Raw genomic sequence first — 12,214 nt, 5'->3', positions numbered from 1 at the left:
GGCAGAGGATCAGCAAGACTGCCGGGCAACTGAAATTGCTTAAAAGGAAATAAATATGGCAGCCTCCATATACCTCTCTCTTCAGCTGTTCTTTAAAGAGACTCTGTAACATTAAAAAACGCCCCTGGGGGGTACTCACCTCGGGTGGGGGAAGCCTCGGGATCCTAATGAGGCTTCCCACGCCGTCCTCTGTCCCACGGGGGCTCTCTCTGCAGCCCTCCGAACAGCCGGCGACAGAGCCGACTGTAGCTTCAATATTTACCTTTGCTGGCTCCAGCGCAGGCGCTCTGACGGCTGTCGGCTCCGAAGTAGATGGAAATACCCGATCTCCGTTGGGTCCGCTCTACTGCTCAGGCGCCGGAGACTTGCGCCTGCGCAGTAGAGCGGACCCGACGGCGATCGGGTATTTCCGCCTACTTCGGAGCCGACAGCCGTCAGAGCGCCTGCGCTGGAGCCGGGAAGGTAAATAATGACGTCATCGCTGTCCGGAGGGCTGCAGCGAGACCCCCGAGGGACATAGGACGGCGTGGGAAGCCTTATTAGGATCCGGAGGCTTCCCCCACCCGAGGTGAGTACCCCCCAGGGGACGTTTTCACATTACAGTTCCTCTTTAAGTTGTGGTAGGATTGAGACAGAAGGTGTGGCTAGACCTGTGGTGGAGTTGGGACTGGGGGTGTGGCTAGATCTGTTGTCTTGGGATTAGGGGTGTTGCTGAGGATGTAGTTGGGCTGTTACTGTGGGTGTGGTTAGTGATGTGGTGGGGTTGGGTCTGGGACTCTGGGCGTGTGGTTCGAGATGTGGTGGGCTTGGAATTGGAGATGTGGCTGGGGCTCTCTTAGGGGAGTGACTGGAAGGGCAGTTGAATCCTGGCAAGAGGTGTGTTAGGTCAGGTTCGGCGCTATCTTAGGGTTAGGTTTTCGGCACCACCCAGAGGCGCTCCATAGAATTGCGGACGCTGGGGGTTTGCGGAAATGCAAATTGCAGCATTGCCTAGCGGGCACGGAGCAGGCTCACAGGGCGACCGCTATGCAATGCCACAATTTGTATTTCCACAAACCCCCAGTGCCTGCGATTCTATCGGGCGCTTCCGGGTGCGTACATTTTCAATGCTTGCCACTAATTAGGCATCTCCCAGCACCCAAAATTTAACATCTTACCCGCGAAGTAAAAGCCGCAGTTTGCGGTAAAACAAAAAAAAAATTTCTGCGCCGGTAGGTACCTGCTAACAGCTGGCACCATGCACCCAAATTTCCCTTTTCTGCTGGTAATCTTATCATAGGCGCCTATGGTGGCACCCTTTCTTTCGTAAGGGATTCTGCGCCCTTTTTCCTGATTCAGTCAGGGGGGCCTCCAGGTTACTTTTACCCCATCCCCATTGTAGCTAGAACCAGCCCTGTGTCAGGTGAGTGACTGAAGGGGTGGGGGGGGGGGGGAGTTGAGTCCGTGACTGGAAACATAAGCAAGAGCTTTGTTAGAGGTGTGACCTGAGTACGGTTAACGGACAACTGTAGTGAGCAGGATAGGGAGGCTGCCATATTTCCTTTTAAAGAAGAAGTAACACCCATGCTGACCTAGAAATAAAAAATACATATATAAGTAGTTAAATACTAGTTCTACTTACATAACAGATGTATTGCACTGTCCATTTTAAGATTCCTATGAATATTATAAATGAAAAGAAGATAATCCCTTTCTAGACAGTTTCCATCTTGGTTACCTTTGAATTCAGCTAATCCTGACATCATTTCTTCCCTCACTTTTTTTTCTCCTCTTGCTAATTGTGTATTCGTTACCCGCCCTCCTCCCAGAGTCTTCAGACACTCCCACTGAGGTCTATACTAGGAACTGCACTGTCATATGTCATTAAAAGGAGGGGGAAAAAAAGGCAAGAGGAGGAGTATATTCTAAATAAAAAGACCCCCAGCATGCAACTGTTTTGCCAGCCAATGGTATTGGTAATTAAAGGGCCAGTGCTCCTAAGGTATGTGATAACTCCAAACCATAACAGCAGAAAAAGTTTTGAATGCAAGATTAGCATCTGTATCACTTAATACACTCAGACCAGTTGCTGTTGAAATTTTATTTTTACGCTGACAATCCCGCTTTAAACAACGTCAGTTGCCTGGCAGCCCTGCGGGTCTATTAGGCTGCAGTTGTGTGAAATCATTTCTAATTTGTTTTACTGATTAAAAAAGGTAAAAACATAAATTAATAAGTTATGTTTTTAATAAGCCGGCAGCAACTGAAAAGTGATAAACATAATAAAAATTACTATGCATTTCCTCAAATCAAAAACAGGAAAATATTTATTGATAAAGAACTACACTGCATTCTTCGGACATCTGTGTCGGCAGTTTGATGTGGGGAATGGGTGAGGCCGGCCGTAATCTTTGCCAAACATGTGAGACCTCAGTGACCGGAGATCCAGAATCAGCACCCAGATAAAGTCTTATCAGTTTGTTGTGGTACATTGTGCAATCCCCTCTCCAAGATGGAATGGTTTACTGACTGGTGGAGTGTCTCCTCTGTAAATTGCTTTGAATGTGCGGGAAATGACAGCAGACTGCTCTCCAGTTTTTGGATAGATAGCGGAAAAAAATGGGCATACATGTAATTAAGGTGCAGGGAAATTTGGGCACAGGGCAAAGCCGGAAAAAAGTCTCACCCTGCTCCTGCTAAGCCCCGAAGGCGTTAAAGGGATACTTAAAGAGAAACTGTACTGAGTAAAAATATTTAAAATAAACACATGAGGTAACTTCAAATGAACATTACATAGTTACCTTACCATCAGTTCCTCTCAGAAGCTCACCATTTTCTTCTGACAATAATCCCTTCTAGTTCTGACAATATTTTGTCAGATCTGAAATATATCAGTTTCTGTCAGTAAAATATCAGTTGCTATCAGTTATAGCTGAGAGGAAAACTGATGTACCAGGTAATGTCCATGTTTCCCTATGGCTCAAGTGGGAAATGTTACAGTTTAACTGTGTGCTGACCAGAAAGCTGTTATGGGTAATGCCCATTTTCAAAATGGAGGACGGAAAATTCCCTTGATCACAGTGAACAAACAGGACGCGGGACAGGAGAAAGACACTGAGGGGTAGACTACATGGAAGGTAAGTATGACTTGTGTATGCTTATTTTGACTTTAATTTTCAGTTCAGGTTTTCTTTAAGCTTGTGCCCTCGCAGTGACTCACGGATCCTCCTGTCCCCCGCTGCCAGCTAGCTTTGTTTTCGTCTGACAGGCTCACTGCGCCTGCGCAGGCCTGGCCACGCGTCTCCTTCGCGTTCCCGTCCCCAATAGCGTCTTGCAGGCGGGAACGTGAAGAAGGCTTCGTGTGGCCAGGCCTGTGAGTGAAAAGAAACTAGCTGGCGGTGGGGGACTGGAGGGTACGTGAGTGACGGCGAGGGCACGGGACGGCTGCGGAAAAACGATTTTTCTATTACAAGCTTAAGTATGCCTTCAAAGAGAACCTGAGGCGAATGTATTAAATCTTAAGAGGACCAAGAGGCATGTTCTATGCACAATGACATGCCTCTGTGTGTCTCTATTGCTGCCACTAGTCCCCGCCAAGGGGTCTGCTGTGCCCCCATGAAAATATCGCCAGGATACTGACAATCTGCTTTTCGCTAGCCTGATATTTACCTGTCAATAACTTTTTCAAGCATTGCCTCCTCCATAGCGCAGCTTCCCCTGCTGCTCTCCGCCTCCCTAGCGTCCTCCAATCGGAAGCAAAGCCATGACCCAGGAGTACTTCCTGGTGCCCCATTTAGATAAAGGACAACTGTAGTGAGGAAAATATGGAGGCTGCCATATTTATTTCCTCTTAAACAATACCAGTTGCCTGGCAGCCCTGCTGATCTATTTGGCTGCAGTAGTGTCTGAATAACACCAGAAACAAGCATGCAGCTAATCTTGTTAGATCTGACAATGTCAAAAACACCTGATCTTCTGCATGCTTGTTCAGGGGCCATGGCTAGAGGCAGAGGATCAGCAGGACAGCCAGGCAATGTGCATTGTTTAAAAGGAAATAAATATGGCAGACTCCCTATCCCTCTCGTCACAGTTGTTAACCACAGAAAGGCATACACGTCACACAATGACACCATTTCCATCATCAATATGCAGATAATAGAGCTATTATCTATCAGTCAGGGCCAGTCACCGCAGGCACAGTCCAGCCACGCGCGTTCCCATCGCCGGGAGGGTTCTGCGCCTGCGCTGTACAATCCAGATGACGTCAGAGCGGCTCTCGTGCAGGCACAGTAGATGCCGACCTGGCGAGGTCAGCATCTTGCACGGGAAGGGAACCCCGGGCCACCGGCGGGAAGCGGACCTTCGGCGAGGGCACAGGGTGGCAGACGGGCTGGAGGAAGCCCCGGGTAAGTAGATTTTTTTTTTATTCCTTCCTCGAACATTCCCTCTAAAAGATAACTGAAGTGAGAAGAATATGAGGCTGCCATATTTATTTCCTTTTAAACAATACCAGTTGCCTTGCAGCCCTGCTTATTTATTTGGCTGCAGTAGTGCCTGAATAACACCAGAAACAAGCATGCAGCTAATCTTGTCAGATCTGCTGCATGCTTGTTCAGGGGCTATGGCTAAAATTATAAGGCAGAGGATCAGCAGGGCTGCCAAGCAACTGGTATTGCTTAAAAGGAAATAATATGGCAACCTCCATATCCCTCTTCCTTCAGTTGTCCTTTAACCTCTTGACGAATAGCTAACGCCAATAAGGCAGATCGGTGATCCCCAGCCTCTGATTGGCCGGGGATCACCGGCATATGATAGGCTGAACCCTATCCTACAATGCGCAGGATGGATATCCGTCCTGCGCAGCTCAGAGGGGGAGGGAGAGGGACAGAGCGCCGAAAACGCTGCGGAGGGGGGCTTTGAAGACCCCCCCGCAAAGCGCAGAGAGCCAGCGGCGATCAGACCCCCCCCCCCCAGCAGGGCATCCCCCTAGTGGGGAAAAAAGGGGGTAAGTCTGATCGCCCTGGCTCTATCCTGATCTGTGCTGCGGGCTGGAGAGCCTACGCAGCACAGATCAGACAGAAATCCACTGGTCGTCAAGTGGTTAAAACTGCCTAGTAAAATTTCTTGTGCAAATTTATTTGGCCAAATAGATTGATTCTGATCCGGCCACCAGGAGGGGGCGCTCCCAAAGAATGTGTATGAGAGGAATTACGGTTATTAGAGAATTAGTGAGCAGTCCTGTTACGCTTGTATACACACAGAGGCCTTGCCTAACCAAATCTAGGACGTCTGTGCTTGGGGGTGGTCTGCAAGTTACATTAACCTAGGACCCCCTGCTGCAAGAAGAATTCTGAGACCATATGGGTAAAGGGGAGGGGGAGGGAATAGCTGGAACTGTGAAATTCAGGCACCTGTAAAAGACATCATGATTCAGCACACTAGTGTATCTAATCCGCACCAGATGGATGTCCCTTTAAAGTGAATACGAGGTGGCCCCCCAAGAGTTTGATACTACACAGAGGTACCTAGGTACTGCTGAACTGCATTGTATGGCATTATCCGGGTTTCGGAATAAGGAAACCCAGATTCGAACAACACTACTCGGGGTCAGAGCAGTTAGTGCTTAAAGGACACCTGAAGTAAGTGACTACGGAGGCTGCCATATTGATTTCCTTTTAAACAATACCAGTTGCCTGGCTGTCCTACTGATCCTGTAATCCTTTTAGCCACAGACCCTGACTAAGCATGTCGATCAGACATTAGATCTGACAAGATTAGCCGCATGCTTGTTTCTGGTGTTGTTCAGACACTACTGCAGCCAAATAGATCAGCAGGGTCTGGTATAGTTTAAAAGGAAATAAGCATGGAAGCCTCCATATTCTTCTCACTACAGTTGTACTTTAAGGATGTCCAGGTGGACAAAACATTATTTCCTAATAAAAAATAGCCAATGGGATTCCAGTCCTATTACTTAGTTAGAGGTACACTTTGAGGCTATAGCACCTTTATTTGAAAGCAAGTTTTTTTTTTTTTTAGCAAAACCGGTAAGAGCAGAAAGGCTTATTTAAAAAATTACAGCCCACCCGTGGTAGGGACCATACAACCAGGGTGCCTACTGCCTAACTGCACTGCCAAAGCAGGTCATATAACACTTCCCCCCCTTATACCCACCCATCTGCTCTGGATGAGTAACACATACGCATAACTCATCCAAGCGTAAGATACAGGTTCACATTATTAGGTTTCCATATGTTTAAATTATTCACAAGAGAGAGATATTAATCAGACCTGTTGGCTGGACTATGGTCTTCCTCTGCTGATGGAGATCCTGAATCCTGGTCCTCACAGTCTGTCTGAGATCTTCTTCCTCTGTGAGCTTCTGTCCATGTGCTGTGATGAGATAGCAGCTTGGAGTTTAGTGTCTCCAGCTTTTCTGGAACTGCCCTTTTATCTCCTGGGCTGGGACTTCCTCAGATGACCAGGACAGTCATAGGACTCTGCTAACTCCCTTCAGGCAAATAAAGAGATTTAGCATTCCTGGCTTAATATAACCTCCCCAGCACTGATGGTCACAATCAGCAAAATTACGATTACGATAAATTTTAGCAATTATGCCTATACGTAATTAGGATTTGTAAACCAAATTGAATTCGTAGTCATTCTTAATTTCGCATAAAAATTAGTGTAATTTTCGCGTAATTTTGTGCCGACTTTGGAGGTTAAGGCTGGTTTCACAGTAAGACGTTACAGGCGCATGTTAGTGCAGCCTGTAACGCAGCCACCGCACAGCAATGGAAAATCAATGGGCTGTTCACAGTGCCCACGTTGCGTTACATTGTAACGCAGCACGTTTTAAAAAAGTGCTGCATGCTGTACGTTATATGCAGCTAAGCCATGTTAGACTGTTTGCACATGCTCAGTAATGTTGGAGGAGGAGGTCTTCCCTCCTCCTCAGCGGCCAGCCACATGGCTAATTAATATTCACTGCACTCAGTGACGTGCAGTGTTTACTTCCTGGAGCGGCCGCTCTGTGCGGCGATTGGCCGGCAGGACCACGTGATGCTGATCATGTGGTCTCCATATCACATTGCACAAAAAAGGCGCACCAAGAGCTGCATAACGCAGCTCTAGGTAGCGTCCTCGTCCAGCACCACCAGGCGTTGCATTAGGGGCACGTTATGCGACCTATAACGACCCCTAAAACGCAATGCCCTGGTGGGAAAGAGGCCTAATAGCAAAGCCCCCATATATGCTATTGACACCAAAATTGCTACCTATGTTAAAGGGAATAGTGGGTACAAGGGAAAAAAAGAATTTTCCAAAAAGACCGTATAGTTTTTGAGAAAATCTATTTTAAAAATGCAAAGGAAAATGTTTTTAAACAAATGACAGTTTAAAAAACATTTTCTTTGCATTTTTAAAATCGATTTTCTCAAAAACTACATCTTTTTGAAAAATTATTTTAATGCCTTGTACCTAATATTCTCCTTAAAGGACTTACGAGGCCAAGTATAGAAAAATAAAATAAAAAAAGTTAGCTACCTGCATCAGCTTGTAAGGCACGGAGGACGCCATCCGCGCCCTCCGTGCCGATCCACCGGGTCCCCGATGCTCAATACCCCCCCCCGAACGGTCCCCGACCGCGCGGCCCGGGTCGGGCTCTCCAGCCTGTACAATGATGGCCGCCGGAGCTGGCCGCGGCTGCGCAGTCCACATAGCCGCGAGTGCGGCTGCGCAGCTCTAAGGCCAACCCCCCGATCCACGCTACAGGAAACAGCCAGTTACGTGGATTGGGGGGTTGGCGACGGGGGAAGCCCTGCAGGAAATCCCATTCTCAACGGGATTTCCTGCTTGCGCAGATCGCCGGCGGCGATTGAAGAAGATAGGGGGATGCCGCTTGTCAGTGGCTTTCATGTAGCTAGCGCTAGGCTTGCTACGTGATCCCCACCTACAGAAGACAACTTGAAACCACAAAGCCGCTAGTCAAGTCTGTGAAGAAGTGGACAGAGGAGGCGAAGGGGCAACTTCAGGCCTGCTTCGACAACACTGACTGGTCAGTCCTGGAAGCCCCCTGCCTGGAGGAATGGTCAGAGAATGTCACCTCCTACATTAGATTCTGCGAGGAGACATGCATCCCAGCGACAACCGTCAAGGTCTTTCCGAACAACAAGCCCTGGTTCAACGGAAGGCTGCACAGGCTCCGGAGGGAGAAAGAAGAAGCTCACAAATCTGGAACACCGGAGAGTTTCAGGGAAGCCAGGAACATCTTGAAAAGAGAGTTGAAGGTGGCAAAGAGAGACTTCTCCGACAAGCTGAGTCGCAACCTCCAGTCCAACAATGTCCGGGAGGTCTGGAAAGGCCTAAGGGCAGCCACCAACTTCAAGCCCCCCTCTCAACACATACTCCCGAGCACTGCACTAGCCGAGGATCTCAATAAATTCTATTGCAGGTTCGAGGCACAACCCACTCACCCTGCGGTTCAAACAACCACACCCTCACCCAAGCACCCACCCCCCTCCCCTCCTCTACACGCTAGTCATACTCCCCCAACACAGGTAACAGTCCAGGAGACCGATGTGCTACGGCACCTCCGGAAGCTAAACATCAGGAAGGCCTCAGGCCCAGACGGCATATCCCCATCTTGTCTAAAAACATGTGCGGACCAGTTAGCCCCGGTCCTCACTTCCATCTTTAACAGATCCCTGGAGCTGGGCAAGGTTCCCTCCTGCTTCAAAAAAGCCGACATCATCCCGGTCCCCAAGAAGCCAGGAGTCACGGACCTAAACAACTTTAGACCTGTCGCCCTAACCCCGATTATCATGAAGACCTTCGAGAGACTAGTTCTCTCCTACCTGAAGCTCCACACTGCCACCCTATTGGATCCTCTACAATTTGCGTACAGGGCAAATCGGTCTGTGGAAGACGCCATTAATATCTGCCTTGCACATATCACTGAACACCTGGATAAACCGAAGACCTACGCAAGGATCCTCCTCCTGGACTTCAGTTCCGCGTTCAACACCATCTGCCCAAATATTCTGCACGACAACCTGGAACAGCTTGGTGTTGACCCAACCCTTTGCACCTGGATCAAGGACTTCCTTACGAACAGGACACAGCTAGTGAGACTCGGAGACTGCTCCTCCAATGTGAGAACCACAAACACAGGCGCCCCGCAAGGGTGTGTGCTGTCACCGATGCTCTTCTCCCTGTATACAAACAGCTGCACCTCCTCTGTGGACACTGTCAAGGTCATCAAGTTTGCGGACGATACCACCATCGTAGGGCTCATGGGTGATAAATCGGAGCGGGAATACCACAGCGAGATTGAGCGGATTCTCAGGTGGTGCTCAGACAACAAACTTGTACTAAACACAGCGAAAACGGTGGAACTGATAGTGGACTTCAGAAGGAACGCCCCACCACCCAGCCCAGTCATCATAGATGGTACCGAAGTCACCAGGGTACACAGCGCACGGTTCCTAGGCACCACCATCACGGAGAACTTGAGATGGGACGAAAATACCTCCACAACCCAAAAGAAGGCCCAGCAGAGACTGTTCTTCCTGAGGCAACTGAGGAAGTTTGGAATGCCCAGGGAGCTACTGACAAGTTTTTATACGGCGACCATCGAATCTGTCCTTTGCTCCGCCATCATTGTCTGGTACTCGGGGGCAAATGCAAAGGACAGGCTCAAACTCCAGAGAGTCATCAATGTGGCTGCGAGGATCATTGGGTCGCCCCTGCCACCCCTGGACCTTCTCCATGCATCCAGAATGAGGTCCAGGGCAAATAGAATCACACTCGACCCCTCCCACCCTGGTAATCACTTCTTCCGTCCCCTACGCTCGGGACGCCGCTATAGGTCCATCTACACCAAAACCACCAGGCGTAGGAATACTTTCTTCCCTCAAGCGGTCACTCTCCTTAACTCAGACCCTCTCCCAAATTTCATCTCCTAAGCCCCTCCAGCACCTAGGGGCACGAACGAGCGCCCATAGGATGACATGGTCATCTTTGCATAACACTGTATACACCATTGCATTATATGGTGACAACCGCTCGATGTGTCACTGCTATGGTGCAATGTTCTCTTTATAAACTGTACCACGTGTAGGGTTACTTGCACTGTCGTCACTGGCCAGTATGTTGCAATGCTTTCTATAAATTGTACTATGTGTAGTGCTACTCGCACTGTTGTATTCACTTGCCAATATGCTGTAATGTTTCGTTATAAATTGTACTATGTGTAGTGTTATTCGCACTGTTGTCATTGTCAATATGCCTTGTGTCCACAAATAATTCCGAGGGCGGCGCCTGTCGCACTTGGCGAATAAAGTCATTCTGATTCTGATTCTGATGATTTAAAAAAAAAAAATTTTTTAAAGTGCTGCGCTGCCCCCTTGCCGCAACAATTGGAACGGCAAGGGGGTTAAATCAATTAAAGAGAACCAGAGATGAAGCACCCTCTTGTATTTTACCTTATAAATCAGTGGGAACATGACAGTAAACACCTAATCTGCCCTTTGTTTCATTGTTCTCTGTGTAATCTGACTGTTATCACGTCTGATAAGAATCCCCGACTGAGAAGTCAGGCTGCTCCGTCTAGCTTTGCTACAGAAAGATTATAGCTAAAGGCCCATACACACGTCGGATTTGCGCGAACAACGGGTCGTTTGAACGTTCCGTCGTTCGCACGTTTCCGCATGAAATCCGGCGTGTGTACAGACTATCGTTCGGGAGATAAGACTGGTTACCAGCGATCCGCCCGGCGGATCGTTGGTAACCAGTCTTATCTCCCGGACGATAGTCTGTACACACGTCGGATTTCATGCGGAAACGTGCGACCGACGGAACGTTCAAACGACCCGTCGTTCGCGCAAATCCGACGTGTGTATGGGCCTTAAGTCTGTCTTCTGTGGTGTTATTTCAAGCCCAAGCCTGCCCCCTTGTGGCTTTGCTATAATGACTCAGCAATAATCATTCCCAGCAAAGCCAGATTTAATTGCTCAGTCTGGGATTCTTGTGACTGCTGTTAACAGACACTTTTAGCAGTGAGGGTGAAACAGAGAGCATGGTAAGTGTTTTCTCTAATGTTCTTACTGATATATATGGTAAAATACATGAGGGGGCTTTGTCTCTGGTTCCCTTTAAGGAGAGATAAATTGTGAGTTAATAAATAAGGTGAGATAATTTAACAGAAAAGCTTTGTGAATCAGGCCTTAAATGTCTAATGTATGACCCCGACAGGGTCATATGCATAGCGCCGCACAACCTCACCCCCCTCACCCAGTGACGCACTCTGTGCTGGACAACAAGTACGTTACTGGAATTCCCAGGTTTTCCCATTGTTCCAACAGCAAGTTTAAAATCAATGCGTCGCCCATTGACTTATATTACTTCCGTCACAGTGGAAGTCGGCCGGTAATGTGCCGTTGACTGATTGGGCACCTCTTGACGCAGCGCAGTAAGTACTAGACCCCATTGACGTGCATTGCTGTTGCATTAACCTTAAAGCGGAATATAACCCTGCATTTCAACGTTGCTCTAAAACATTATTTACAGCATATTATATGCAAAAAGCATTTTTTTTTACTAGACCAGCATTGGAAGGGTTAAACACAGAGGTTTCAAGTTCCGTAGAGAGATATGCAGAAGTTCAGATTGTTACATTCTATTTAGTTATATGTATCTATTGAGAAATGTTACACACTCTTTGGCTGTCCTCCAACTCCTTCTCAGCCAGAGAGAGTGAGTCACATTCAACACTTAGATACATTTATGTAAACAAAATGTATCTATTTCAGCTTAGGATGCGTCTGCAGAAATCCACAGGAACTTTAAAGCCCTGTGTAACCCTTCCAATGCTGGTCTAGTTAAAAAAAAAATGCTGGTTGCATATAATATGCTGTAAATAATGTTTTAGAGCAAAGTTGAAATGCAGGGTTATATTCCGCTTTAATCATACGCACTTCCATGTCCATTTGAAAGCGCGTATGATGTGCGACACGCAAGAACGGCAGAAGGGCATAGACAGCCCTTCTGACGTTCACATCAAATGCATTGCGCAGCAGTATGATGTGCTACTATGTGCTACATGCACTCTGCCTTCAAGCGCAGAGCTGACCCATTCATTGTAATGAATGATATCAGCAGTGCAGCGGGTAGCGGCGCAGATGGCATGCGATCGTATGTCTTGCATTCCGAATGTACGGCCATATTTTTACCACACCAC

Source organism: Hyperolius riggenbachi, chromosome 8 (assembly GCF_040937935.1).
Source record: "Hyperolius riggenbachi isolate aHypRig1 chromosome 8, aHypRig1.pri, whole genome shotgun sequence".
NCBI lineage: Eukaryota > Metazoa > Chordata > Amphibia > Anura > Hyperoliidae > Hyperolius > Hyperolius riggenbachi.
Note: the sequence above shows the minus strand (reverse complement) of the source record.